The following is a 24,766-nucleotide window of genomic DNA, read 5'->3' as shown; positions in this document are numbered from 1 at the left end:
AACGACTGGACTTCAACTCTTTGAAGTGTTTCGATAAGTTCACTGAAGTCCCTCTTCAGGAGTTCTGATTGCTCCTTACGAATGTCATTCTTCCCCACATGGATGATGACTCGTTTTGCAGTCTTGTGCTTCATTAGAACGTTCTGAAGTCCATAGTTTACATCAGAGACGGTCGCTTGAGGAAAGCAGCATGTAGTTGTCGTTCTGCTCCTGACGTTTCTGATAATGGAGTCTCCGACTATCAGAGTTCTGGGCTCGGCTTCTCTGTGATCTGAACGCCGCTGTCTGCTCGACCTTGAGCGCCTGTTTGTAGCGGTGTTAGCTACTGGCTGATATGACTCCTGCTCAGTCACTTTCGGGGATTCCTCACCCAAATTCGTTAAAGATTCAAATCTGTTCTCGAGCTGTACAGGGGGTGGTAAAATACCAGTTTTTCCAAGCCTTCTCATGGCCATGTCTGGGGTAGATGATGCCACAGCGGCAATATGAGATACTCGTGACAGTCTGATGTCTCGAGTGCCTTTGGGTCTCGCTCCCTGTCTTTGCCACTGATTTGTGTGTTGATCAGCTTTAGCTTGATTCGCTACATTTGTACACTGTCGAGATTGATTCGATTCACAGGACTCACCGGCTGTGGGCTGAGGGGGTCCGTGATGATCTGCTGTGTGATCTGCTTGTTTTGGGAGTCCAGCAAGTAACTTTGTTTCAAGAGCCACAATCCTTTGTAGCAGTCTGTGGCAGTTTGTGCAGCAAGTAGATTCCAGAAGAGGCATTTTCTTTCTTGTTTGTTGAAAATAGGAAGCTGTGTTTTCCGTCTCCGAATGTAAGCTGCTAGCAGCGGGAGGCAGATAATCTAGTTCTTCGTAGTAGCTATTATTGCAATCCCGAAAGTTTTTGCCAAATATGTGTTGTTTGAGCACTGTGCTATATGCTGAAGTTAAAACTTAGTAAAATCAGAAAAAAAGTAGATAAAAGTAGATAAAAAGAAGCAAAGCGCGGAGCAGTAAGCAAGAGCGTCCGAACAGTCGCAAGCCGGAAGCAGAGCTCTTTGCTTTCCCTTACTGCTTTTTTAATTCAATTGCCTTTAAAGTAGCTGTTCTTTAAACAGAGTTTGACTGTTTTTAACTACTTAACTAATGCTTTCAGTAAGGGAAAGCAAAGAGCTGGTCAAACTTTGGCCACACTAAGGGCCAGTGTATTAGATAAGTAGTGAAAAACTCAAAACTTACAGCACCTGGTATTCCTAGGCAGTCTCCCATCCAAGTACTAACTAGGCCCAACTAAGCAGCTTCTGAGATCAGACGAGATCAGGCGTGAACAGGGTGGTATGGCCGTAAGCGAAAGCTGCAGCAAAAGAACCCTATTTTAAGGTGAGGCACACTAAGTGCCATTATACTAGATAAGTAATGAATGACATACAAAAAAATACTTCAAAATGAGCTACATTAAAGATAAGAGCATTAGTTAAGTAGTTAAAAACAGTCAAACTCTGTTTAAAGAACAGCTACTTTAAAGGCAATTGAATTAAATAAGCAGTAAGGGAAAGCAAAGAGCTGGTCAAACTTTGGCCACACTAAGGGCCAGTGTATTAGATAAGTAGTGAAAAACTCAAAACTTACAGCACCTGGTATTCCTAGGCAGTCTCCCATCCAAGTACTAACTAGGCCCAACTCTGCTTAGCTTCTGAGATCAGTCGTGAACAGGGTGGTATGGCCGTAAGCTAAAGCTGCTGCAAAAAGCCCCCTATTTTAAGGTGAGGCACACTAAGTGCCATTATACTAGATAAGTAATGAATGAAATACAAAAAAATACTTTAAAATGAGCTACATTAAAGATAAGAGCATTAGTTAAGTAGTTAAAAACAGTCAAACTCTGTTTAAAGAACAGCTACTTTAAAGGCAATTGAATTAAATAAGCAGTAAGGGAAAGCAAAGAGCTGGTCAAACTTTGGCCACACTAAGGGCCAGTGTATTAGATAAGTAGTGAAAAACTCAAAACTTACAGCACCTGGTATTCCTAGGCAGTCTCCCATCCAAGTACTAACTAGGCCCAACTCTGCTTAGCTTCTGAGATCAGACAGGATCAGGCGTGAACAGGGTGGTATGGCCGTAAGCTAAAGCTGCTGCAAAAAGCCCCTATTTTAAGGTGAGGCACACTAAGTGCCATTATACTAGATAAGTAATGAATGAAATACAAAAATACTTCAAAATGAGCTACATTAAAGATAAGAGAACTAGTTAAGTAATTAAAAACAGTCAAACTCTGTTTAAAGAACAGCTACTTTAAAGGCAATTGAATTAAATAAGCAGTAAGGGAAAGCAAAGAGCTGGTCAAACTTTGGCCACACTAAGGGCCAGTGTATTAGATAAGTAGTGAAAAACTCAAAACTTACAGCACCTGGTATTCCTAGGCAGTCTCCCATCCAAGTACTAAATAGGCCCAACTCTGCTTAGCTTCTGAGATCAGACAAGATCAGGCGTGAACAGGGTGGTATGGCCGTGAGCAAAAGCTGCTGCAAAAAGCCCCTATTTTAAGGTGAGGCACACTAAGTGCCATTATACTAGAGATAAGTAATGAACGAAATACAAAAAAATACTTCAAAATGAGCTACATTAAAGATAAGAGCATTAGTTAAGTAGTTAAAAACAGTCAAACTCTGTTTAAAGAACAGCTACTTTAAAGGCAATTGAATTAAAAGCAGTAAGGGAAAGCAAAGAGCTGGTCAAACTTTGGCCACACTAAGGGCCAGTGTATTAGATAAGTAGTGAAAAACTCAAAACCTACAGCACCTGGTATTCCAAGGCAGTCTCCCATCCAAGTACTAAATAGGCCAAACTCTGCTTAGCTTCAGAGATCAGACGAAATCAGGTGTGAACAGGGTGGTATGGCCGTAAGCAAAGCTGCTGCAAAAGCCCCATATTTTAAGGTGAGGCACACTAAGTGCCATTATACTAGATAAGTAATGAATGAAATACAAAAAAATACTTCAAAATGAGCTACATTAAAGATAAGAGAACTAGTTAAGTAGTTAAAAACAGTCAAACTCTGTTTAAAGAACAGCTACTTTAAAGGCAATTGAATTAAATAAGCAGTAAGGGAAAGCAAAGAGCTGGTCAAACTTTTGCAGCCACACTAAGGGCCAGTGTATTAGATAAGTAGTGAAAAACTAAAAACTTACAGCACCTGGTATTCCTAGGCAGTCTCCCATCCAAGTACTAAATAGGCCCAACTCCTGCTTAGCTTCTGAGATCAGACGAGATCAGGTGTAAACAGGTGGTATGGCCGTGAGCAAAAAGCTGCTGCAAAAGCCCCTATTTTAAGGTGAGGCACACTGGCATGTGCCATTATACTAGATAAGTAATGAATGAAATACAAAAAAATACTTCAAAATGAGCTACATTAAAGATAAGAGCATTAGTTAAGTAGTTAAAAACAGTCAAACTCTGTTTAAAGAACAGCTACTTTAAAGGCAATTGAATTAAAAAAGCAGTAAGGGAAAGCAAAGAGCTGGTCAAACTTTGGCCACACTAAGGGCCAGTGTATTAGATAAGTAGTGAAAAAACTCAAAAACTTACAGCACCTGGTATTCCTAGGCAGTCTCCCATCCAAGTACTAACTAGGCCCAACTCTGCTTAGCTTCTGAGATCAGATGAGATCAGGCGTGAACAGGGTGGTATGGCTGTAAGCGAAAGCTGCTGCAAAAAGCCCCCTATTTTAAGGTGAGGCACACTAAGTGCCATTATACTAGATAAGTAATGAATGAAATACAAAAAATACTTCAAAATGAGCTACATTAAAGATAAGAGCATTAGTTAAGTAGTTAAAAACAGTCAAACTCTGTTTAAAGAACAGCTACTTTTAAAGGCAATTGAATTAAAAAAGCAGTAAGGGAAAGCAAAGAGCTGGTCAAACTTTGGCCACACTAAGGGCCAGTGTATTAGATAAGTAGTGAAAAACTCAAAACCTACAGCACCTGGTATTCCAAGGCAGTCTCCCATCCAAGTACTAAATAGGCCAAACTCTGCTTAGCTTCTGAGATCAGACGAAATCAGGTGTGAACAGGGTGGTATGGCCGTAAGCAAAGCTGCTGCAAAAGCCCCTATTTTAAGGTGAGGCACACTAAATGGCCATTATACTGGTAGATAAGTAATGAATGAAATACAAAAAATGCTTCCAAATGAGGACTGGCAACAAAGATAAGAGAACTAGTTAAGTAGTTAAAAACAGTCAAACTCTGTTTAAAGAACAGCTACTTTAAAGGCAATTGAATTAAATAAGCAGTAAGAAAGCAAAGAGCTGGTCAAACTTTGGCCACACTAAGGGCCAGTGTATTAGATAAGTAGTGAAAAACTCAAAACTTACAGCACCTGGCATTCCCTAGGCAGTCTCCCCATCCAAGTACAAAATAGGCCCAACTCTGCACAGCTTCTTAGATCAGACGGTGAGATCAGGCGCCAGAAGGAGTGTGGTATGGCCGTGAGCAAAAGCTGCCGCAAAAGCCTCTATTTTACAGTGAGTACCATCAGTGCCATTATACTAGATAAGTAATGAAATGACATACAAAAAAATACTTCAAAATGAGCTACATTAAAGATAAGAGTATTAGTTAAGCAGTTGAAAACAGTCAAACTCTGTTTAAAGAATAGCCACTTTAAAGGCAAATTGAATTAAAAGCAGTAAGGGAAAGCAAAGAGTTGGTCAAACTTTCACACACCTAAGGCCACAAAGTGTATTAGATAAGCAGTGAAAAAACTCAAAAAACTTGCATAAGCACTGGCAGTATCCCTAGGCAGTCTCTCCATCCAAGCAGTACCTAACTAGGCTCAACTCTGCTTAGCTTCTGAGATCAGATGAGATCAGTCGTGAAGAGGGTGGCATGGGCCATAAGCCAAAGCTGCTGCAAAAGCCCCTATTTTAAGGTGAGTGCCACTCAAGTGCCATTATACTAGAGCAAGTAAATGAATGAACATAAAAAAAAATACTTCCAAAATGAGCTACATTAAAGATAAGAGCATTAGCCAAGTAGTTAAAACAGTCAAACTCTGTTTAAAGAACAGCCACTTTAAAGGCAATTAGAATCTAAAAAGCAGTATGGGAAAGCAAAGAGTTTTTCAAACTTTTGGGCCACACTAATGGGCCACAGTGTATTAAATAAGTAGTGAAAAACTCAAAACTTACAGCACCCAGGCCCCCAGGTAGTCTCCCCATCCAAGTACTAATCTTAGGCCCAACTCTGCTTAGCTTCTGAGATCAGACTAGATCAGGCTTGAAACAGGGTAGCAAGGGCTGCAGTTTAAAGCTGCTGCAAAAAGCCCCTATTTTAAGCGCAGGCACACTCAAGCGCCATTATACTAGATAAGTAATGAATGAAATACAAAAAAATACTTCAAAATGAGCCAGCAATAAAGATAAGCATATTAGCTAAGTAGTTAAAAATAGCCAAACCTCCTGTTTGGCGAACAGCTACTTTAAAGGCAATTGAATTAAACAAGCAGTAAGTGGAAAGCAAAAGAGCTGGTCAACCCTTTGGCCACTAAGGGCCAGTGTATTAGATAAGTAGTGAAAACTCAAAAACTTACAGCACCTGGTATTCCTTCCTAGGCAGTCTCCCATCCAAGTACTAACTAGGCCCAACTCTGCTTAGCTTCTGAGATCAGACGTGATCAGGCGTGAACAGGGTGTGCATGGTCGTGCATGCGAAAGCTGCTGCAAAAGCCCTTATTTTAAGGTGAGGTACACTAAGTGCCACTATACTCAGATAAGTAATGAATGAAATACAAAAATATTTCAAAATGAGTTACATTAAAGATGGGAAGAGCATTAGTTAAGTAGTTAAAAGAAATCAAACTCTGTTTAAAGAACAGCTACTTTAAAGGCAATTTGAATTCAAATAAGGGCAGGCGGGTGCCAAAGAGTTTAATAAACTTTTGCCACACTAAGGGCCAGTGTATTAGATATGCAGTGAAAAACTAAAAAACTTACAGCACCTAGGCATTCCTAGGCAGTCTCCATCTAAGTACTAACTAGGGCCCAACTCAAGCTTTAGTTTCTGGTAGATCAGGATCAAAGATTCAGGCTTAGAAGAGGGTGGGGATGGCCGTGAAGCTTAAGCTGCATGCAAAAAGTCCCTTATTTTAAGGTGAGGTACATCATGCCATTATACTCAGATAAGCAATGAATGACAAATACAAAAATATTTCAAAATGAGCTACATTATTGTTATAAGAGCATTAGTTAGTTAAAAACAGTCAGTCAAATCCCAAGCGAAAGAACAGCCACTTTGGGGGGCACTTGAATTAAATAAGCAGTAAGGGAAAAAGCAAAGAGCTGGTCAAACTTTGGCCACATCAAGGGCCAGTGTATTGTGATAAGTAGTGAAAAACTCAAAAACTTACAGCACCTGGCATTCCTAGGCAGTCTCCCCATCCAAGTACCAACTAGGGCCTAACTCTGGGCTTAGCTCTTGAGATCAGATTGAGAGATCAGGTGGCTGTGAACACAGTGCTACGGCCGAAGTTTAAAGCTGCTGCAAAAGCCCTATTTTAAGGGTGAGGTGTCACTCAAGTGCCATTATACTAGATAAGTAATGAATGAAAATACAAAAAAAAAAAAAAATACCTAAAATGGTTTACATTAAAGATAAGAGCATTAGTTAAGAAGTTAAAATGAGTCAAACTCTGCTTTAAAGAAATAGCTACTTTAAAGGCAAATTGAATTCAATTAAGCAGGCGTGAGAAAGCAAAGAGTCATCAAACCTCTGGCCACACTAAGGGCCAGTGTATTAGATAAGCAGTGAAAACTCAAAACTTACAGCACCTGGCATTCCTAGGCAGTCTCCCCATTCAAGTACTAATCTTAGGCCTCAACTCTGGCTAGCTTCCCTAGATCAGACGAGATCAGGCGCAGCCTGTGTGCGGGGCCAGCTGTGAGCTGAAGCAAAGGTAAAAAGCCTCTATTTTAAGGTGAGGTACACTAGTGCCAATATACTAAAATAAGTAATGAATGAAATATAAAAAAATACTTTCAAAATGAGCCACATTAAAGATAAGAGCATTAGTTACAGAAAGAAACAAATAAACTCTGTTTAAAGAACAGCCACTTTAAAGGCAATTGAATTAACAAGCAGTAAGGGGAAAAGCAAAGAGTTGGTCAAACTTTCTTGGCCACACTAAGGGCCAGTGTATTAGAGCAAGCAGTGAAAAAAACTCAAAAACTTTACAGCACCTGGTATTCCTAGGCAGTTCCCCATCCAAGTACCAACTAGGCCCAACTCCCCTATTAGCTTCTGAGATCAGACGAGTGATCAGGCGTGAATGAACAGGTGGTATGGTCAGTAAGCGAAAAAGCTGCTGCAAAAAGCTCCCTATTTTAAGGTGAGAGGTACACTCAAGTGCCATTATACTAGATAAGCAATAATTGAAATACAAAAAATACTTCAAAAAATGATTTACATTAAAGATAAGAGCATTAGTTAAGTAGTTAAAAACAATCAAACTCTGTTTAAAGAAAATAGCCACTTTAAAGGCAAATTGAACTAAATACAGTAAGTGGAAAGCAAAGAGCTGGTCAAACTTTTGGCCAGTCACTCATGGGCCAGTGTATTAGATAAAGTAGTGAAAAACTCAAAACTTTACAGCACCTGGTATTCCCAGGCAGTCTCCCATCAAAGTACTCAATCTAGGTCCAACTTCCTGGGTTTAGCTTCTGAGATCAGAGACGAAGATCAGGCGTGAACAGGTGCATATGGTCAGAAGCTGTAAAAGCTGCTGCAAAGCGGCTCTATTTTAAGGTGAGTAACACTCAAGTGCCAACATACTCAGATAAGTAATGAATGAAATACAAAAAATACTTCAAAATGAGCTACATTAAAAAGATAGAGCATTAGCTAAGTAGTTAAAAACAGTCAAAATCTCTGTTTAAAGAACAGCTACTTTTAAAGGCAATTGAATTAAATAAAGGGAAAAGGGAAAGTAAAGAGTCAATAAATCTTTTGGCCACATCATACTTTGTGTGTATTAGATAAGAAGTGAAAACTCAAAAACTTACAGCACCTGGTATTCCGTAGGCAGTCTCCCCATCCAAGTACTAACTAGGCCCAATCTCCCTGCTTAGCTTCTGGCGATCAGACGAGATCAGGGCGTGAACAGGGTGGCAGGTAACAGAAGTTTCAAAAGCTGCTGCAAAAAGCCCCTATTTTAAGGTGTCAGGCACACTCAAGTGCCATTATACTAGATAAGCAATGAATGAAATAATAAAAAATACTCTCAAAATGAGCTACATTAAAGATAAGAGCATTAGTTAAGTAGTTAAAAACAGTCAAATCCTGCTTAAAGAACAGCTACTTTTAAAGGCAATTGAATTAAATAAGCAGTAAGGGAAAAAGCAAAGAGCTGGTTTCAAACCTTTGGGCCACACTAAGGGCCACAGTGTAATAGATAAGCAGTGAAAAACTCCAAAACTTACAGCACCTGGTATTCCTAGGCAGTCTCCCATCCAAGTACTAACTAGGCCCAACTCTGTTTAGCTTCTGAGATCAGATCTATGATCAGGCGTGAACAGGGTGGTATGGCCGTAGTTTAAAAGCCGCTGCCGCAAAAGCTCCCTTATTTTAAGGTGAGGCACACTAAGTGCCATTATACTAGATAAGCAATGAATGAAATACAAAAAATACTTCAAAATGAGGCATTACATTAAAGATAAGTATACTAGGTTAAGTAGTTAAAAAAACAGTCAACTCTCTGCTTCAAAGAACAGCTACTTTAAAGGCAAATTTGAATTAAATAAGCAGTACGGAAAGCAAAGAGCTACTGGTCAACCTTGGGGCTAAGCACCTAAGGGTCAGTGTAATAGATATAAGTAGTGAAAAAACTCAAAAACTTACAGCACCTGGTATTCCTAGGCAGTCTCCCCATCCAAGTACTAACTAGGCCCAACTCTGCTTAGCTTCTGAGATCAGACGAGATCGTATGTGAACAGGGTGGTATGGCTGTAAGCTTTCAAAGCTGCTGCAAAAAGCCCCCTTATTTTAAGGGTGAGGCACACTAAGGCCATTATACTAGATAAGTAATGAATGAAATACAAAAAATACTTCAAAATGAGCTACATTACAAAGATAAGAGCATTAGTTAAGTAGTTAAAAACAGTCAAATCCTTGTTTAAAGAACAGCTACTTTAAAGGCAATTGAATTAAATAAGCAGTAAGGGAAAGCAAAGAGCTGGTCAACCTTTGGCCACACTAAGGGCCAGTGTATTAGAGCAAGTAGTGAAAAACTCAAAACTTACAGCACCTGGTATTCCTAGGCAGTCTCCCCATCCAAGTACTAATTCAGACCCAATTTACGAAGCTCTGAGATCAGACTTAGATCAGGCGTGAACAGGGTGGTGTGGCCAGAAGCGAATGCTGCTGCAAAAGCCTCCTATTTTAAGGTGAGTACACTAAGTGCCATTATACTAGATAAGTAATGAATGAAATACAAAAATACTTCAAAATGAGCTACATTAAAGATAAGAGCATTAGTTAAGTAGTTAAAAATAAATAAACTCTGTTTAAAGAACAGCTACTTTTAAAGGCACTAAATTAAATAAGCAGTAAGGGAAAGCAAAGAGTTGGTCAAACTTTGCCACACTAAGGGCCAGTATATTAGATGAGTAGTGAAAAACTCAAAACTTACAGCACCTGGTATTCCTAGGCAGTCCCCCATCAAAGTACTTAACTAGGTCCAACTCTGCTTAGCTTCTGAGATCAGACGAGATCAGGCGTGAAATAGGGTGGTATGGCCGTAAGCTAAAGCTGCTGCAAAAAAGCCCCCTATTTTAAGGTGAGGCACACTAAGTGCCATTATACTAGATAAGTAATGAATGAAATACAAAAATACTTCAAAATGAGCTACATTAAAGATAAGAGCATTAGTTAAGTAGTTAAAAACAGTCAAACTCTGTTTAAAGAACAGCTACTTTAAAGGCAATTGAATTAAATAAGCAGTAAGGGAAAGCAAAGAGCTGGTCAAACTTTGGCCACACTAAGGGCCAGTGTATTAGATAAGTAGTGAAAAACTCAAAAACTTACAGCACCTGGTATTCCTAGGCAGTCTCCCATCCAAGTACTAACTAGGCCCAACTCTGCTTAGCTTCTGAGATCAGAGACGAGATCAGGCGTGAACAGGGTGGTATGGCCATAAGCTAAAGCTGCTGCAAAAAGCCCCTATTTTAAGGTGAGGCACACTAAGTGCCATTATACTAGATAAGTAATGAATGAAATACAAAAAAATACTTCAAAATGAGCTACATTAAAGATAAGAGCATTAGTTAAGTAGTTAAAAACAGTCAAACTCTGTTTAAAGAACAGCTACTTTAAAGGCAATTGAATTAAATAAGCAGTAAGGGAAAGCAAAGAGCTGGTCAAACTTTGGCCACACTAAGGGCCAGTGTATTAGATAAGTAGTGAAAAACTCAAAAACTTACAGCACCTGGTATTCCTAGGCAGTCTCCCATCCAAGTACTAACTAGGCCCAACTCTGCTTAGCTTCTGAGATCAGACGAGATCAGGCGTGAACAGGGTGGTATGGCCGTAAGCGAAAGCTGCTGCAAAAAGCCCCTATTTTAAGGTGAGGCACACTAAGTGCCATTATACTAGATAAGTAATGAATGAAATACAAAAAATACTTCAAAATGAGCTACATTAAAGATAAGAGCATTAGTTAAGTAGTTAAAAACAGTCAAACTCTGTTTAAAGAACAGCTACTTTAAAGGCAATTGAATTAAATAAGCAGTAAGGGAAAGCAAAGAGCTGGTCAAACTTTGGCCACACTAAGGGCCAGTGTATTAGATAAGTAGTGAAAAACTCAAAACTTACAGCACCTGGTATTCCTAGGCAGTCTCCCATCCAAGTACTAACTAGGCCCAACTCTGCTTAGCTTCTGAGATCAGACGAGATCAGGCGTGAACAGGGTGGGATGGCCGTAAGCAAAAGCTGCTGCAAAAAGCCCCTATTTTAAGGTGAGGCACACTAAGTGCCATTATACTAGATAAGTAATGAATGAAATACAAAAATATACTTCAAAATGAGCTACATTAAAGATAAGAGCATTAGTTAAGTAGTTAAAAACAGTCAAACTCTGTTTAAAGAACAGCTACTTTAAAGGCAATTGAATTAAATAAGCAGTAAGGGAAAGCAAAGAGCTGGTCAAACTTTGGCCACACTAAGGGCCAGTGTATTAGATAAGTAGTGAAAAACTCAAAAACTTACAGCACCTGGTATTCCTAGGCAGTCTCCCATCCAAGTACTAACTAGGCCCAACTCTGCTTAGCTTCTGAGATCAGACGAGATCAGGCGTGAACAGGGTGGTATGGCCGTAAGTTTGGTAAAGCTGCTGCAAAAGCCCCCTATTTTAAGGTGAGGCACACTAAGTGCCATTATACTAGATAAGTAATGAATGAAATACAAAAATACTTCAAAATGAGCTACATTAAAGATAAGAGCATTAGTTAAGTAGTTAAAAACAGTCAAACTCTGTTTAAAGAACAGCTACTTTAAAGGCAATTGAATTAAATAAGCAGTAAGGGAAAGCAAAGAGCTGGTCAAACTTTGGCCACACTAAGGGCCAGTGTATTAGATAAGTAGTGAAAAACTCAAAACTTACAGCACCTGGTATTCCTAGGCAGTCTCCCATCCAAGTACTAACTAGGCCCAACTCTGCTTAGCTTCTGAGATCAGACGAGATCAGGCGTGAACAGGGTGGTATGGCCGTAAGCTAAAGCTGCTGCAAAAAGCCCCTATTTTAAGGTGAGGCACACTAAGTGCCATTATACTAGATAAGTAATGAATGAAATACAAAAAATACTTCAAAATGAGCTACATTAAAGATAAGAGCATTAGTTAAGTAGTTAAAAACAGTCAAACTCTGTTTAAAGAACAGCTACTTTAAAGGCAATTGAATTAAATAAGCAGTAAGGGAAAGCAAAGAGCTGGTCAAACTTTGGCCACACTAAGGGCCAGTGTATTAGATAAGTAGTGAAAAACTCAAAACTTACAGCACCTGGTATTCCTAGGCAGTCTCCCATCCAAGTACTAACTAGGCCCAACTCTGCTTAGCTTCTGAGATCAGACGAGATCAGGCGTGAACAGGGTGGTATGGCCGTAAGCTAAAAGCTGCTGCAAAAAGCCCCTATTTTAAGGTGAGGCACACTAAGTGCCATTATACTAGATAAGTAATGAATGAAATACAAAAAAATACTTCAAAATGAGCTACATTAAAGATAAGAGCATTAGTTAAGTAGTTAAAAACAGTCAAACTCTGTTTAAAGAACAGCTACTTTAAAGGCAATTGAATTAAATAAGCAGTAAGGGAAAGCAAAGAGCTGGTCAAACTTTGGCCACACTAAGGGCCAGTGTATTAGATAAGTAGTGAAAAACTCAAAACTTACAGCACCTGGTATTCCTAGGCAGTCTCCCATCCAAGTACTAACTAGGCCCAACTCTGCTTAGCTTCTGAGATCAGACGAGATCAGGCGTGAACAGGGTGGTATGGCCGTAAGCTTTAAAGCTGCTGCAAAAGCCCCCTATTTTAAGGTGAGGCACACTAAGTGCCATTATACTAGATAAGTAATGAATGAAATACAAAAATACTTCAAAATGAGCTACATTAAAGATAAGAGCATTAGTTAAGTAGTTAAAAACAGTCAAACTCTGTTTAAAGAACAGCTACTTTAAAGGCAATTGAATTAAATAAGCAGTAAGGGAAAGCAAAGAGCTGGTCAAACTTTGGCCACACTAAGGGCCAGTGTATTAGATAAGTAGTGAAAAACTCAAAAACTTACAGCACCTGGTATTCCTAGGCAGTCTCCCATCCAAGTACTAACTAGGCCCAACTCTGCTTAGCTTCTGAGATCAGACGAGATCAGGCGTGAACAGGGTGGTATGGCCGTAAGCGAAAGCTGCTGCAAAAAGCCCCCTATTTAAGGTGAGGCACACTAAGTGCCATTATACTAGATAAGTAATGAATGAAATACAAAAAAATACTTCAAAATGAGCTACATTAAAGATAAGAGCATTAGTTAAGTAGTTAAAAACAGTCAAACTCTGTTTAAAGAACAGCTACTTTAAAGGCAATTGAATTAAATAAGCAGTAAGGGAAAGCAAAGAGCTGGTCAAACTTTGGCCACACTAAGGGCCAGTGTATTAGATAAGTAGTGAAAAACTCAAAACTTACAGCACCTGGTATTCCTAGGCAGTCTCCCATCCAAGTACTAACTAGGCCCAACTCTGCTTAGCTTCTGAGATCAGACGAGATCAGGCGTGAACAGGGTGGTATGGCCGTAAGCGAAAGCTGCTGCAAAAAGCCCCTATTTTAAGGTGAGGCACACTAAGTGCCATTATACTAGATAAGTAATGAATGAAATACAAAAAAATACTTCAAAATGAGCTACATTAAAGATAAGAGCATTAGTTAAGTAGTTAAAAACAGTCAAACTCTGTTTAAAGAACAGCTACTTTAAAGGCAATTGAATTAAATAAGCAGTAAGGGAAAGCAAAGAGCTGGTCAAACTTTGGCCACACTAAGGGCCAGTGTATTAGATAAGTAGTGAAAAAACTCAAAAACTTACAGCACCTGGTATTCCTAGGCAGTCTCCCATCCAAGTACTAACTAGGCCCAACTCTGCTTAGCTTCTGAGATCAGACGAGATCAGGCGTGAACAGGGTGGTATGGCCGTAAGCTAAAGCTGCTGCAAAAAGCCCCTATTTTAAGGTGAGGCACACTAAGTGCCATTATACTAGATAAGTAATGAATGAAATACAAAAAAATACTTCAAAATGAGCTACATTAAAGATAAGAGCATTAGTTAAGTAGTTAAAAACAGTCAAACTCTGTTTAAAGAACAGCTACTTTAAAGGCAATTGAATTAAATAAGCAGTAAGGGAAAGCAAAGAGCTGGTCAAACTTTTGGCCACACTAAGGGCCAGTGTATTAGATAAGTAGTGAAAAACTCAAAAACTTACAGCACCTGGTATTCCTAGGCAGTCTCCCATCCAAGTACTAACTAGGCCCAACTCTGCTTAGCTTCTGAGATCAGACGAGATCAGGCGTGAACAGGGTGGTATGGCCGTAAGCGAAAGCTGCTGCAAAAGCCCCCTATTTTAAGGTGAGGCACACTAAGTGCCATTATACTAGATAAGTAATGAATGAAATACAAAAAATACTTCAAAATGAGCTACATTAAAGATAAGAGCATTAGTTAAGTAGTTAAAAACAGTCAAACTCTGTTTAAAGAACAGCTACTTTAAAGGCAATTGAATTAAATAAGCAGTAAGGGAAAGCAAAGAGCTGGTCAAACTTTGGCCACACTAAGGGCCAGTGTATTAGATAAGTAGTGAAAAACTCAAAACTTACAGCACCTGGTATTCCTAGGCAGTCTCCCATCCAAGTACTAACTAGGCCCAACTCTGCTTAGCTTCTGAGAGATCAGACGAGATCAGGCGTGAACAGGGTGGTATGGCCGTAAGCTAAAGCTGCTGCAAAAAGCCCCTATTTTAAGGTGAGGCACACTAAGTGCCATTATACTAGATAAGTAATGAATGAAATACAAAAAAATACTTCAAAATGAGCTACATTAAAGATAAGAGCATTAGTTAAGTAGTTAAAAACAGTCAAACTCTGTTTAAAGAACAGCTACTTTAAAGGCAATTGAATTAAATAAGCAGTAAGGGAAAGCAAAGAGCTGGTCAAACTTTGGCCACACTAAGGGCCAGTGTATTAGATAAGTAGTGAAAAACTCAAAAACTTACAGCACCTGGTATTCCTAGGCAGTCTCCCATCCAAGTACTAACTAGGCCCAACTCTGCTTAGCTTCTGAGATCAGACGAGATCAGGCGTGAACAGGGTGGTATGGCCGTAAGCGAAAACTGCTGCAAAAAGCCCCCTATTTTAAGGTGAGGCACACTAAGTGCCATTATACTAGATAAGTAATGAATGAAATACAAAAAAATACTTCAAAATGAGCTACATTAAAGATAAGAGCATTAGTTAAGTAGTTAAAAACAGTCAAACTCTGTGTTTAAAGAACAGCTACTTTAAAGGCAATTGAATTAAATACAGTAAGGGAAAGCAAAGAGCTGGTCAAACTTTGGCCACACTAAGGGCCAGTGTATTAGATAAGTAGTGAAAAAACTCAAAACTTACAGCACCTGGTATTCCTAGGCAGTCTCCCATCCAAGTACTAACTAGGCCCAACTCTGCTTAGCTTCTGAGATCAGACGAAATCAGGCGTGAACAGGGTGGTATGGCCGTAAGCAAAAGCTGCTGCAAAAAGCCCCCTATTTTAAGGTGAGGCACACTAAGTGCCATTATACTAGATAAGTAATGAATGAAATACAAAAAAATACTTCAAAATGAGCTACATTAAAGATAAGAGCATTAGTTAAGTAGTTAAAAACAGTCAAACTCTGTTTAAAGAACAGCTACTTTAAAGGCAATTGAATTAAATAAGCAGTAAGGGAAAGCAAAGAGCTGGTCAAACTTTGGCCACACTAAGGGCCAGTGTATTAGATAAGTAGTGAAAAAACTCAAAACTTACAGCACCTGGTATTCCTAGGCAGTCTCCCATCCAAGTACTAACTAGGCCCAACTCTGCTTAGCTTCTGAGATCAGACGAGATCAGGCGTGAACAGGGTGGTATGGCCGTGAGCTAAAGCTGCTGCAAAAAGGCCCCTATTTTAAGGTGAGGCACACTAAGTGCCATTATACTAGATAAGTAATGAATGAAATACAAAAAAATACTTCAAAATGAGCTACATTAAAGATAAGAGCATTAGTTAAGTAGTTAAAAACAGTCAAACTCTGTTTAAAGAACAGCTACTTTAAAGGCAATTGAATTAAATAAGCAGTAAGGGAAAGCAAAGAGCTGGTCAAACTTTTGCCACACTAAGGCCAGTGTATTAGATAAGTAGTGAAAAACTCAAAAACTTACAGCACCTGGTATTCCTAGGCAGTCTCCCATCCAAGTACTAACTAGGCCCAACTCTGCTTAGCTTCTGAGATCAGACGAGATCAGGCGTGAACAGGGTGGGATGGCCGTAAGCTAAAGCTGCTGCAAAAAGCCCCTATTTTAAGGTGAGGCACACTAAGTGCCATTATACTAGATAAGTAATGAATGAAATACAAAAAAATACTTCAAAATGAGCTACATTAAAGATAAGAGCATTAGTTAAGTAGTTAAAAACAGTCAAACTCTGTTTAAAGAACAGCTACTTTAAAGGCAATTGAATTAAATAAGCAGTAAGGGAAAGCAAAGAGCTGGTCAAACTTTGGCCACACTAAGGGCCAGTGTATTAGATAAGTAGTGAAAAACTCAAAACTTACAGCACCTGGTATTCCTAGGCAGTCTCCCATCCAAGTACTAACTAGGCCCAACTCTGCTTAGCTTCTGAGATCAGACGAGATCAGGCGTGAACAGGGTGGTATGGCCGTGAAGCTAAAAGCTGCTGCAAAAAGCCCCCTATTTTAAGGTGAGGCACACTAAGTGCCATTATACTAGATAAGTAATGAATGAAATACAAAAAAATACTTCAAAATGAGCTACATTAAAGATAAGAGCATTAGTTAAGTAGTTAAAAACAGTCAAACTCTGTTTAAAGAACAGCTACTTTAAAGGCAATTGAATTAAATAAGCAGTAAGGGAAAGCAAAGAGCTGGTCAAACTTTGGCCACACTAAGGGCCAGTGTATTAGATAAGTAGTGAAAAACTCAAAAACTTACAGCACCTGGTATTCCTAGGCAGTCTCCCATCCAAGTACTAACTAGGCCCAACTCTGCTTAGCTTCTGAGATCAGACGAGATCAGGCGTGAACAGGGTGGTATGGGCCGTAAGCTAAAGCTGCTGCAAAAGCCCCCTATTTTAAGGTGAGGCACACTAAGTGCCATTATACTAGATAAGTAATGAATGAAATACAAAAAAATACTTCAAAATGAGCTACATTAAAGATAAGAGCATTAGTTAAGTAGTTAAAAACAGTCAAACTCTGTTTAAAGAACAGCTACTTTAAAGGCAATTGAATTAAATAAGCAGTAAGGGAAAGCAAAGAGCTGGTCAAACTTTGGCCACACTAAGGGCCAGTGTATTAGATAAGTAGTGAAAAACTCAAAAACTTACAGCACCTGGTATTCCTAGGCAGTCTCCCATCCAAGTACTAACTAGGCCCAACTCTGCTTAGCTTCTGAGATCAGACGAGATCAGGCGTGAACAGGGTGGTATGGCCGTAAGCTAAAGCTGCTGCAAAAAGCCCCTATTTTAAGGTGAGGCACACTAAGTGCCATTATACTAGATAAGTAATGAATGAAATACAAAAAAATACTTCAAAATGAGCTACATTAAAGATAAGAGCATTAGTTAAGTAGTTAAAAACAGTCAAACTCTGTTTAAAGAACAGCTACTTTAAAGGCAATTGAATTAAATAAGCAGTAAGGGAAAGCAAAGAGCTGGTCAAACTTTGGCCACACTAAGGGCCAGTGTATTAGATAAGTAGTGAAAAACTCAAAAACTTACAGCACCTGGTATTCCTAGGCAGTCTCCCATCCAAGTACTAACTAGGCCCAACTCTGCTTAGCTTCTGAGATCAGACGAGATCAGGCGTGAACAGGGTGGGATGGCCGTAAGCGAAAGCTGCTGCAAAAAGCCCCTATTTTAAGGTGAGGCACACTAAGTGCCATTATACTAGATAAGTAATGAATGAAATACAAAAAAATACTTCAAAATGAGCTACATTAAAGATAAGAGCATTAGTTAAGTAGTTAAAAACAGTCAAACTCTGTTTAAAGAACAGCTACTTTAAAGGCAATTGAATTAAATAAGCAGTAAGGGAAAGCAAAGAGCTGGTCAAACTTTGGCCACACTAAGGGCCAGTGTATTAGATAAGTAGTGAAAAACTCAAAAACTTACAGCACCTGGTATTCCTAGGCAGTCTCCCATCCAAGTACTAACTAGGCCCAACTCTGCTTAGCTTCTGAGATCAGACGAGATCAGGCGTGAACAGGGTGGTATGGCCGTAAGCGAAAGCTGCTGCAAAAAGCCCCTATTTTAAGGTGAGGCACACTAAGTGCCATTATACTAGATAAGTAATGAATGAAATACAAAAATACTTCAAAAAATGAGCTACATTAAAGATAAGAGCATTAGTTAAGTAGTTAAAAACAGTCAAACTCTGTTTAAAGAACAGCTACTTTAAAGGCAATTGAATTAAATAAGCAGTAAGGGAAAGCAAAGAGCTGGTCAAACTTTGGCCACACTAAGGGCCAGTGTATTAGATAAGTAGTGAAAAACTCAAAACTTACAGCACCTGGTATTCCTAGGCAGTCTCCCATCTCAAGTACTAACTAGGCCCAACTCTGCTTAGCTTCTGAGATCAGACGAGATCAGGCGTGAACAGGGTGGTATGGCCGTAAGCTAAAGCTGCTGCAAAAGCCCCTATTTTAAGGTGAGGCACACTAAGTGCCATTATACTAGATAAGTAATGAATGAAATACAAAAAATACTTCAAAATGAGCTACATTAAAGATAAGAGCATTAGTTAAGTAGTTAAAAAGTCAAACTCTGTTTAAAGAACAGCTACTTTAAAGGCAATTGAATTAAATAAGCAGTAAGGGAAAGCAAAGAGCTGGTCAAACTTTGGCCACACTAAGGGCCAGTGTATTAGATAAGTAGTGAAAAACTCAAAAACTTACAGCACCTGGTATTCCTAGGCAGTCTCCCATCCAAGTACTAACTAGGCCCAACTCTGCTTAGCTTCTGAGATCAGACGAGATCAGGCGTGAACAGGGTGGTATGGCCGTAAGCGAAAGCTGCTGCAAAAAGCCCCTATTTTAAGGTGAGGCACACTAAGTGCCATTATACTAGATAAGTAATGAATGAAATACAAAAAATACTTCAAAATGAGCTACATTAAAGATAAGAGCATTAGTTAAGTAGTTAAAAACAGTCAAACTCTGTTTAAAGAACAGCTACTTTAAAGGCAATTGAATTAAATAAGCAGTAAGGGAAAGCAAAGAGCTGGTCAAACTTTGGCCACACTAAGGGCCAGTGTATTAGATAAGTAGTGAAAAACTCAAAAACTTACAGCACCTGGTATTCCTAGGCAGTCTCCCATCCAAGTACTAACTAGGCCCAACTCTGCTTAGCTTCTGAGATCAGACGAGATCAGGCGTGAACAGGGTGGTATGGCCGTAAGCGAAAGCTGCTGCAAAAAGCCCCTATTTTAAGGTGAGGCACACTAAGTGCCATTATACTAGATAAGTAATGAATGAAATACAAAAAATACTTCAAAATGAGCTACATTAAAGATAAGAGCATTAGTTAAGTAGTTAAAAACAGTCAAACTCTGTTTAAAGAACAGCTACTTTAAAGGCAATTGAATTAAATAAGCAGTAAGGGAAAGCAAAGAGCTGGTCAAACTTTGGCCACACTAAGGGCCAGTGTATTAGATAAGTAGTGAAAAACTCAAAAACTTACAGCACCTGGTATTCCTAGGCAGTCTCCCATCCAAGTACTAACTAGGCCCAACTCTGCTTAGCTTCTGAGATCAGACGAGATCAGGCGTGAACAGGGTGGTATGGCCGTAAGCTAAAGCTGCTGCAAAAAGCCCCCTATTTTAAGGTGAGGCACACTAAGTGCCATTATACTAGATAAGTAATGAATGAAATACAAAAAAATACTTCAAAATGAGCTACATTAAAGATAAGAGCATTAGTTAAGTAGTTAAAAACAGTCAAACTCTGTTTAAAGAACAGCTACTTTAAAGGCAATTGAATTAAATAAGCAGTAAGGGAAAGCAAAGAGCTGGTCAAACTTTGGCCACACTAAGGGCCAGTGTATTAGATAAGTAGTGAAAAAACTCAAAAACTTACAGCACCTGGTATTCCTAGGCAGTCTCCCATCCAAGTACTAACTAGGCCCAACTCTGCTTAGCTTCTGAGATCAGACGAGATCAGGCGTGAACAGGGTGGTATGGCCGTAAGCAAAAGCTGCTGCAAAAAGCCCCTATTTTAAGGTGAGGCACACTAAGTGCCATTATACTAGATAAGTAATGAATGAAATACAAAAAAATACTTCAAAATGAGCTACATTAAAGATAAGAGCATTAGTTAAGTAGTTAAAAACAGTCAAACTCTGTTTAAAGAACAGCTACTTTAAAAGGCAATTGAATTAAATAAGCAGTAAGGGAAAGCAAAGAGCTGGTCAAACTTTGGCCACACTAAGGGCCAGTGTATTAGATAAGTAGTGAAAAACTCAAAAACTTACAGCACCTGGTATTCCTAGGCAGTCTCCCATCCAAGTACTAACTAGGCCCAACTCTGCTTAGCTTCTGAGATCAGACGAGATCAGGCGTGAACAGGGTGGTATGGCCATAAGCGAAAGCTGCTGCAAAAAGCCCCCTATTTTAAGGTGAGGCACACTAAGTGCCATTATACTAGATAAGTAATGAATGAAATACAAAAAAATACTTCAAAATGAGCTACATTAAAGATAAGAGCATTAGTTAAGTAGTTAAAAACAGTCAAACTCTGTTTAAAGAACAGCTACTTTAAAGGCAATTGAATTAAATAAGCAGTAAGGGAAAGCAAAGAGCTGGTCAAACTTTGGCCACACTAAGGGCCAGTGTATTAGATAAGTAGTGAAAAACTCAAAACTTACAGCACCTGGTATTCCTAGGCAGTCTCCCATCCAAGTACTAACTAGGCCCAACTCTGCTTAGCTTCTGAGATCAGACGAGATCAGGCGTGAACAGGGTGGTATGTCTGTAAGCGAAAGCTGCTGCAAAAAGCCCCCTATTTTAAGGTGAGGCACACTAAGTGCCATTATACTAGATAAGTAATGAATGAAATACAAAAAAATACTTCAAAATGAGCTACATTAAAGATAAGAGCATTAGTTAAGTAGTTAAGTTAACAACAGTCAAACTCTGTTTAAAGAACAGCTACTTTAAAGGCAATTGAATTAAATAAGCAGTAAGGGAAAGCAAAGAGCTGGTCAAACTTTGGCCACACTAAGGGCCAGTGTATTAGATAAGTAGTGAAAAACTCAAAATTTACAGCACCTGGTATTCCTAGGCAGTCTCCCATCCAAGTACTAACTAGGCCCAACTCTGCTTAGCTTCTGAGATCAGACGAGATCAGGCGTGAACAGGGTGGTATGGCCGTAAGCGAAAGCTGCTGCAAAAAGCCCCCTATTTTAAGGTGAGGCACACTAAGTGCCATTATACTAGATAAGTAATGAATGAAATACAAAAAAATACTTCAAAATGAGCTACATTAAAGATAAGAGCATTAGTTAAGTAGTTAAAAACAGTCAAACTCTGTTTAAAGAACAGCTACTTTAAAGGCAATTGAATTAAATAAGCAGTAAGGGAAAGCAAAGAGCTGGTCAAACTTTGGCCACACTAAGGGCCAGTGTATTAGATAAGTAGTGAAAAACTCAAAACTTACAGCACCTGGTATTCCTAGGCAGTCTCCCATCCAAGTACTAACTAGGCCCAACTCTGCTTAGCTTTCTGAGATCAGACGAGATCAGGCGTGAACAGGGTGGTATGGCCGTAAGCTGAAAGCTGCTGCAAAAGCCCCCTATTTTAAGGTGAGGCACACTAAGTGCCATTATACTAGATAAGTAATGAATGAAATACAAAAAATACTTCAAAATGAGCTACATTAAAGATAAGAGCATTAGTTAAGTAGTTAAAAACAGTCAAACTCTGTTTAAAGAACAGCTACTTTAAAGGCAATTGAATTAAATAAGCAGTAAGGGAAAGCAAAGAGCTGGTCAAACTTTGGCCACACTAAGGGCCAGTGTATTAGATAAGTAGTGAAAAACTCAAAAACTTACAGCACCTGGTATTCCTAGGCAGTCTCCCATCCAAGTACTAACTAGGCCCAACTCTGCTTAGCTTCTGAGATCAGACGAGATCAGGCGTGAACAGGGTGGTATGGCCGTAAGCAAAAGCTGCTGCAAAAAGCCCCTATTTTAAGGTGAGGCACACTAAGTGCCATTATACTAGATAAGTAATGAATGAAATACAAAAAAATACTTCAAAATGAGCTACATTAAAGATAAGAGCATTAGTTAAGTAGTTAAAAACAGTCAAACTCTGTTTAAAGAACAGCTACTTTAAAGGCAATTGAATTAAATAAGCAGTAAGGGAAAGCAAAGAGCTGGTCAAACTTTGGCCACACTAAGGGCCAGTGTATTAGATAAGTAGTGAAAAACTCAAAAAACTTACAGCACCTGGTATTCCTAGGCAGTCTCCCATCCAAGTACTAACTAGGCCCAACTCTGCTTAGCTTCTGAGATCAGACGAGATCAGGCGTGAACAGGGTGGTATGGCCGTAAGCGAAAGCTGCTGCAAAAGCCCCTATTTTAAGGTGAGGCACACTAAGTGCCATTATACTAGATAAGTAATGAATGAAATACAAAAAAATACTTCAAAATGAGCTACATTAAAGATAAGAGCATTAGTTAAGTAGTTAAAAACAGTCAAACTCTGTTTAAAGAACAGCTACTTTAAAGGCAATTGAATTAAATAAGCAGTAAGGGAAAGCAAAGAGCTGGTCAAACTTTGGCCACACTAAGGGCCAGTGTATTAGATAAGTAGTGAAAAACTCAAAACTTTACAGCACCTGGTATTCCTAGGCAGTCTCCCATCCAAGTACTAACTAGGCCCAACTCTGCTTAGCTTCTGAGATCAGACGAGATCAGGCGTGAACAGGGTGGTATGGCCGTGAAGCTTAAGCTGCTGCAAAAAAAAGCCCCTATTTTAAGGTGAGGCACACTAAGTGCCATTATACTAGATAAGTAATGAATGAAATACAAAAAAATACTTCAAAATGAGCTACATTAAAGATAAGAGCATTAGTTAAGTAGTTAAAAACAGTCAAACTCTGTTTAAAGAACAGCTACTTTAAAGGCAATTGAATTAAATAAGCAGTAAGGGAAAGCAAAGAGCTGGTCAAACTTTGGCCACACTAAGGGCCAGTGTATTAGATAAGTAGTGAAAAAACTCAAAAACTTACAGCACCTGGTATTCCTAGGCAGTCTCCCATCCAAGTACTAACTAGGCCCAACTCTGCTTAGCTTCTGAGATCAGACGAGATCAGGCGTGAACAGGGTGGTATGGCCGTAAGCGAAAGCTGCTGCAAAAAGCCCCCTATTTTAAGGTGAGGCACACTAAGTGCCATTATACTAGATAAGTAATGAATGAAATACAAAAATACTTCAAAATGAGCTACATTAAAGATAAGAGCATTAGTTAAGTAGTTAAAAACAGTCAAACTCTGTTTAAAGAACAGCTACTTTAAAGGCAATTGAATTAAATAAGCAGTAAGGGAAAGCAAAGAGCTGGTCAAACTTTGGCCACACTAAGGGCCAGTGTATTAGATAAGTAGTGAAAAACTCAAAACTTACAGCACCTGGTATTCTAGGCAGTCTCCCATCCAAGTACTAACTAGGCCCAACTCTGCTTAGCTTCTGAGATCAGACGAGATCAGGCGTGAACAGGGTGGTATGGCCGTAAGCTAAAGCTGCTGCAAAAAGCCCTATTATTTTAAGGTGAGGCACACTAAGTGCCATTATACTAGATAAGTAATGAATGAAATACAAAAAATACTTCAAAATGAGCTACATTAAAGATAAGAGCATTAGTTAAGTAGTTAAAAACAGTCAAACTCTGTTTAAAGAACAGCTACTTTAAAGGCAATTGAATTAAATAAGCAGTAAGGGAAAGCAAAGAGCTGGTCAAACTTTGGCCACACTAAGGGCCAGTGTATTAGATAAGTAGTGAAAAACTCAAAACTTACAGCACCTGGTATTCCTAGGCAGTCTCCCATCCAAGTACTAACTAGGCCCAACTCTGCTTAGCTTCTGAGATCAGACGAGATCAGGCGTGAACAGGGTGGTATGGCCGTGTAAGCTAAAGCTGCTGCAAAAAGCCCCCTATTTTAAGGTGAGGCACACTAAGTGCCATTATACTAGATAAGTAATGAATGAAATACAAAAAAAAAAAATACTTCAAAATGAGCTACATTAAAGATAAGAGCATTAGTTAAGTAGTTAAAAACAGTCAAACTCTGTTTAAAGAACAGCTACTTTAAAGGCAATTGAATTAAATAAGCAGTAAGGGAAAGCAAAGAGCTGGTCAAACTTTGGCCACACTAAGGGCCAGTGTATTAGATAAGTAGTGAAAAACTCAAAACTTACAGCACCTGGTATTCCTAGGCAGTCTCCCATCCAAGTACTAACTAGGCCCAACTCTGCTTAGCTTCTGAGATCAGACGAGATCAGGCGTGAACAGGGTGGTATGGCCGTGAAGCAAAGCTGCTGCAAAAGCCCCCTATTTTAAGGTGAGGTACACTAAGTGCCATTATACTAGATAAGTAATGAATGAAATACAAAAATACTTCAAAATGAGCTACATTAAAGATAAGAGCATTAGTTAAGTAGTTAAAAACAGTCAAACTCTGTTTAAAGAACAGCTACTTTAAAGGCAATTGAATTAAATAAGCAGTAAGGGAAAGCAAAGAGCTGGTCAAACTTTGGCCACACTAAGGGCCAGTGTATTAGATAAGTAGTGAAAAACTCTCAAAAACTTACAGCACCTGGTATTCCTAGGCAGTCTCCCATCCAAGTACTAACTAGGCCCAACTCTGCTTAGCTTCTGAGATCAGACGAGATCAGGCGTGAAACAGGGTGGTATGGCTGTAAGCGAAAGCTGCTGCAAAAGCCCCTATTTTAA

The 24,766-nt window shown here is 39.2% G+C and overlaps 22 non-coding genes and 27 pseudogenes across 22 annotated transcripts; all 49 read right to left on the bottom strand.

The window, feature by feature from the left end:
- Nucleotides 1-1,222: 1,222 nt before the first annotated feature.
- LOC122338882 lies at nt 1,223-1,339 on the bottom strand (annotated as a pseudogene).
- Nucleotides 1,340-1,612: 273 nt separating this feature from the next.
- Nucleotides 1,613-1,721, bottom strand: LOC122338883 (annotated as a pseudogene).
- A 274-nt stretch (nt 1,722-1,995) lies between these two features.
- On the bottom strand, nt 1,996-2,114 carry LOC122338909. Its single transcript, XR_006249897.1, has one exon. It is a non-coding gene; the product is annotated as a 5S ribosomal RNA (ribosomal RNA).
- A 271-nt stretch (nt 2,115-2,385) lies between these two features.
- On the bottom strand, nt 2,386-2,504 carry LOC122338862 (annotated as a pseudogene).
- Nucleotides 2,505-2,777: 273 nt separating this feature from the next.
- LOC122338874 lies at nt 2,778-2,896 on the bottom strand (annotated as a pseudogene).
- A 275-nt stretch (nt 2,897-3,171) lies between these two features.
- LOC122338872 lies at nt 3,172-3,290 on the bottom strand (annotated as a pseudogene).
- Nucleotides 3,291-3,568: 278 nt separating this feature from the next.
- LOC122338905 lies at nt 3,569-3,687 on the bottom strand. Its single transcript, XR_006249893.1, has one exon. It is a non-coding gene; the product is annotated as a 5S ribosomal RNA (ribosomal RNA).
- A 274-nt stretch (nt 3,688-3,961) lies between these two features.
- Nucleotides 3,962-4,080, bottom strand: LOC122338870 (annotated as a pseudogene).
- Nucleotides 4,081-8,456: 4,376 nt separating this feature from the next.
- On the bottom strand, nt 8,457-8,577 carry LOC122338877 (annotated as a pseudogene).
- Nucleotides 8,578-8,874: 297 nt separating this feature from the next.
- On the bottom strand, nt 8,875-8,994 carry LOC122338878 (annotated as a pseudogene).
- A 670-nt stretch (nt 8,995-9,664) lies between these two features.
- LOC122338876 lies at nt 9,665-9,785 on the bottom strand (annotated as a pseudogene).
- Nucleotides 9,786-10,059: 274 nt separating this feature from the next.
- On the bottom strand, nt 10,060-10,180 carry LOC122338926 (annotated as a pseudogene).
- A 274-nt stretch (nt 10,181-10,454) lies between these two features.
- LOC122338900 lies at nt 10,455-10,573 on the bottom strand. The gene has a single exon (XR_006249888.1). It is a non-coding gene; the product is annotated as a 5S ribosomal RNA (ribosomal RNA).
- A 272-nt stretch (nt 10,574-10,845) lies between these two features.
- LOC122338918 lies at nt 10,846-10,964 on the bottom strand (annotated as a pseudogene).
- Nucleotides 10,965-11,238: 274 nt separating this feature from the next.
- Nucleotides 11,239-11,357, bottom strand: LOC122338841. The gene has a single exon (XR_006249871.1). It is a non-coding gene; the product is annotated as a 5S ribosomal RNA (ribosomal RNA).
- Nucleotides 11,358-11,632: 275 nt separating this feature from the next.
- LOC122338899 lies at nt 11,633-11,751 on the bottom strand. The gene has a single exon (XR_006249887.1). It is a non-coding gene; the product is annotated as a 5S ribosomal RNA (ribosomal RNA).
- Nucleotides 11,752-12,023: 272 nt separating this feature from the next.
- On the bottom strand, nt 12,024-12,142 carry LOC122338898. Its single transcript, XR_006249886.1, has one exon. It is a non-coding gene; the product is annotated as a 5S ribosomal RNA (ribosomal RNA).
- Nucleotides 12,143-12,416: 274 nt separating this feature from the next.
- Nucleotides 12,417-12,535, bottom strand: LOC122338897. The gene has a single exon (XR_006249885.1). It is a non-coding gene; the product is annotated as a 5S ribosomal RNA (ribosomal RNA).
- A 274-nt stretch (nt 12,536-12,809) lies between these two features.
- LOC122338896 lies at nt 12,810-12,928 on the bottom strand. Its single transcript, XR_006249884.1, has one exon. It is a non-coding gene; the product is annotated as a 5S ribosomal RNA (ribosomal RNA).
- A 273-nt stretch (nt 12,929-13,201) lies between these two features.
- On the bottom strand, nt 13,202-13,320 carry LOC122338895. Its single transcript, XR_006249883.1, has one exon. It is a non-coding gene; the product is annotated as a 5S ribosomal RNA (ribosomal RNA).
- A 275-nt stretch (nt 13,321-13,595) lies between these two features.
- On the bottom strand, nt 13,596-13,714 carry LOC122338893. Its single transcript, XR_006249881.1, has one exon. It is a non-coding gene; the product is annotated as a 5S ribosomal RNA (ribosomal RNA).
- A 275-nt stretch (nt 13,715-13,989) lies between these two features.
- LOC122338892 lies at nt 13,990-14,108 on the bottom strand. The gene has a single exon (XR_006249880.1). It is a non-coding gene; the product is annotated as a 5S ribosomal RNA (ribosomal RNA).
- A 272-nt stretch (nt 14,109-14,380) lies between these two features.
- Nucleotides 14,381-14,501, bottom strand: LOC122338854 (annotated as a pseudogene).
- Nucleotides 14,502-14,775: 274 nt separating this feature from the next.
- Nucleotides 14,776-14,894, bottom strand: LOC122338891. Its single transcript, XR_006249879.1, has one exon. It is a non-coding gene; the product is annotated as a 5S ribosomal RNA (ribosomal RNA).
- Nucleotides 14,895-15,169: 275 nt separating this feature from the next.
- On the bottom strand, nt 15,170-15,288 carry LOC122338912 (annotated as a pseudogene).
- Nucleotides 15,289-15,563: 275 nt separating this feature from the next.
- Nucleotides 15,564-15,682, bottom strand: LOC122338922 (annotated as a pseudogene).
- A 274-nt stretch (nt 15,683-15,956) lies between these two features.
- LOC122338917 lies at nt 15,957-16,075 on the bottom strand (annotated as a pseudogene).
- Nucleotides 16,076-16,348: 273 nt separating this feature from the next.
- Nucleotides 16,349-16,467, bottom strand: LOC122338848 (annotated as a pseudogene).
- A 277-nt stretch (nt 16,468-16,744) lies between these two features.
- LOC122338932 lies at nt 16,745-16,864 on the bottom strand (annotated as a pseudogene).
- Nucleotides 16,865-17,138: 274 nt separating this feature from the next.
- LOC122338890 lies at nt 17,139-17,257 on the bottom strand. The gene has a single exon (XR_006249878.1). It is a non-coding gene; the product is annotated as a 5S ribosomal RNA (ribosomal RNA).
- Nucleotides 17,258-17,531: 274 nt separating this feature from the next.
- On the bottom strand, nt 17,532-17,650 carry LOC122338915 (annotated as a pseudogene).
- Nucleotides 17,651-17,924: 274 nt separating this feature from the next.
- LOC122338889 lies at nt 17,925-18,043 on the bottom strand. The gene has a single exon (XR_006249877.1). It is a non-coding gene; the product is annotated as a 5S ribosomal RNA (ribosomal RNA).
- A 273-nt stretch (nt 18,044-18,316) lies between these two features.
- Nucleotides 18,317-18,436, bottom strand: LOC122338852 (annotated as a pseudogene).
- Nucleotides 18,437-18,706: 270 nt separating this feature from the next.
- On the bottom strand, nt 18,707-18,825 carry LOC122338888. The gene has a single exon (XR_006249876.1). It is a non-coding gene; the product is annotated as a 5S ribosomal RNA (ribosomal RNA).
- A 273-nt stretch (nt 18,826-19,098) lies between these two features.
- Nucleotides 19,099-19,217, bottom strand: LOC122338880. The gene has a single exon (XR_006249875.1). It is a non-coding gene; the product is annotated as a 5S ribosomal RNA (ribosomal RNA).
- Nucleotides 19,218-19,490: 273 nt separating this feature from the next.
- Nucleotides 19,491-19,609, bottom strand: LOC122338869. Its single transcript, XR_006249874.1, has one exon. It is a non-coding gene; the product is annotated as a 5S ribosomal RNA (ribosomal RNA).
- A 276-nt stretch (nt 19,610-19,885) lies between these two features.
- Nucleotides 19,886-20,004, bottom strand: LOC122338858. Its single transcript, XR_006249873.1, has one exon. It is a non-coding gene; the product is annotated as a 5S ribosomal RNA (ribosomal RNA).
- Nucleotides 20,005-20,279: 275 nt separating this feature from the next.
- On the bottom strand, nt 20,280-20,398 carry LOC122338907. Its single transcript, XR_006249895.1, has one exon. It is a non-coding gene; the product is annotated as a 5S ribosomal RNA (ribosomal RNA).
- Nucleotides 20,399-20,672: 274 nt separating this feature from the next.
- LOC122338928 lies at nt 20,673-20,791 on the bottom strand (annotated as a pseudogene).
- A 279-nt stretch (nt 20,792-21,070) lies between these two features.
- On the bottom strand, nt 21,071-21,189 carry LOC122338914 (annotated as a pseudogene).
- Nucleotides 21,190-21,463: 274 nt separating this feature from the next.
- On the bottom strand, nt 21,464-21,583 carry LOC122338929 (annotated as a pseudogene).
- A 274-nt stretch (nt 21,584-21,857) lies between these two features.
- On the bottom strand, nt 21,858-21,976 carry LOC122338847. Its single transcript, XR_006249872.1, has one exon. It is a non-coding gene; the product is annotated as a 5S ribosomal RNA (ribosomal RNA).
- Nucleotides 21,977-22,251: 275 nt separating this feature from the next.
- LOC122338927 lies at nt 22,252-22,370 on the bottom strand. Its single transcript, XR_006249899.1, has one exon. It is a non-coding gene; the product is annotated as a 5S ribosomal RNA (ribosomal RNA).
- Nucleotides 22,371-22,643: 273 nt separating this feature from the next.
- On the bottom strand, nt 22,644-22,762 carry LOC122338910 (annotated as a pseudogene).
- Nucleotides 22,763-23,041: 279 nt separating this feature from the next.
- On the bottom strand, nt 23,042-23,160 carry LOC122338916. The gene has a single exon (XR_006249898.1). It is a non-coding gene; the product is annotated as a 5S ribosomal RNA (ribosomal RNA).
- A 272-nt stretch (nt 23,161-23,432) lies between these two features.
- Nucleotides 23,433-23,550, bottom strand: LOC122338845 (annotated as a pseudogene).
- A 274-nt stretch (nt 23,551-23,824) lies between these two features.
- LOC122338861 lies at nt 23,825-23,943 on the bottom strand (annotated as a pseudogene).
- A 281-nt stretch (nt 23,944-24,224) lies between these two features.
- LOC122338846 lies at nt 24,225-24,343 on the bottom strand (annotated as a pseudogene).
- Nucleotides 24,344-24,617: 274 nt separating this feature from the next.
- LOC122338930 lies at nt 24,618-24,737 on the bottom strand (annotated as a pseudogene).
- Between the last annotated feature and the right edge of the window lie 29 nt (nt 24,738-24,766).

Source organism: Puntigrus tetrazona, unplaced genomic scaffold, assembly GCF_018831695.1.
Source record: "Puntigrus tetrazona isolate hp1 unplaced genomic scaffold, ASM1883169v1 S000000989, whole genome shotgun sequence".
Taxonomy (NCBI): domain Eukaryota; kingdom Metazoa; phylum Chordata; class Actinopteri; order Cypriniformes; family Cyprinidae; genus Puntigrus; species Puntigrus tetrazona.
The sequence above is the reverse complement of the archived record's forward strand: the minus strand, read 5'-3'. Positions and strand labels throughout refer to the sequence as shown.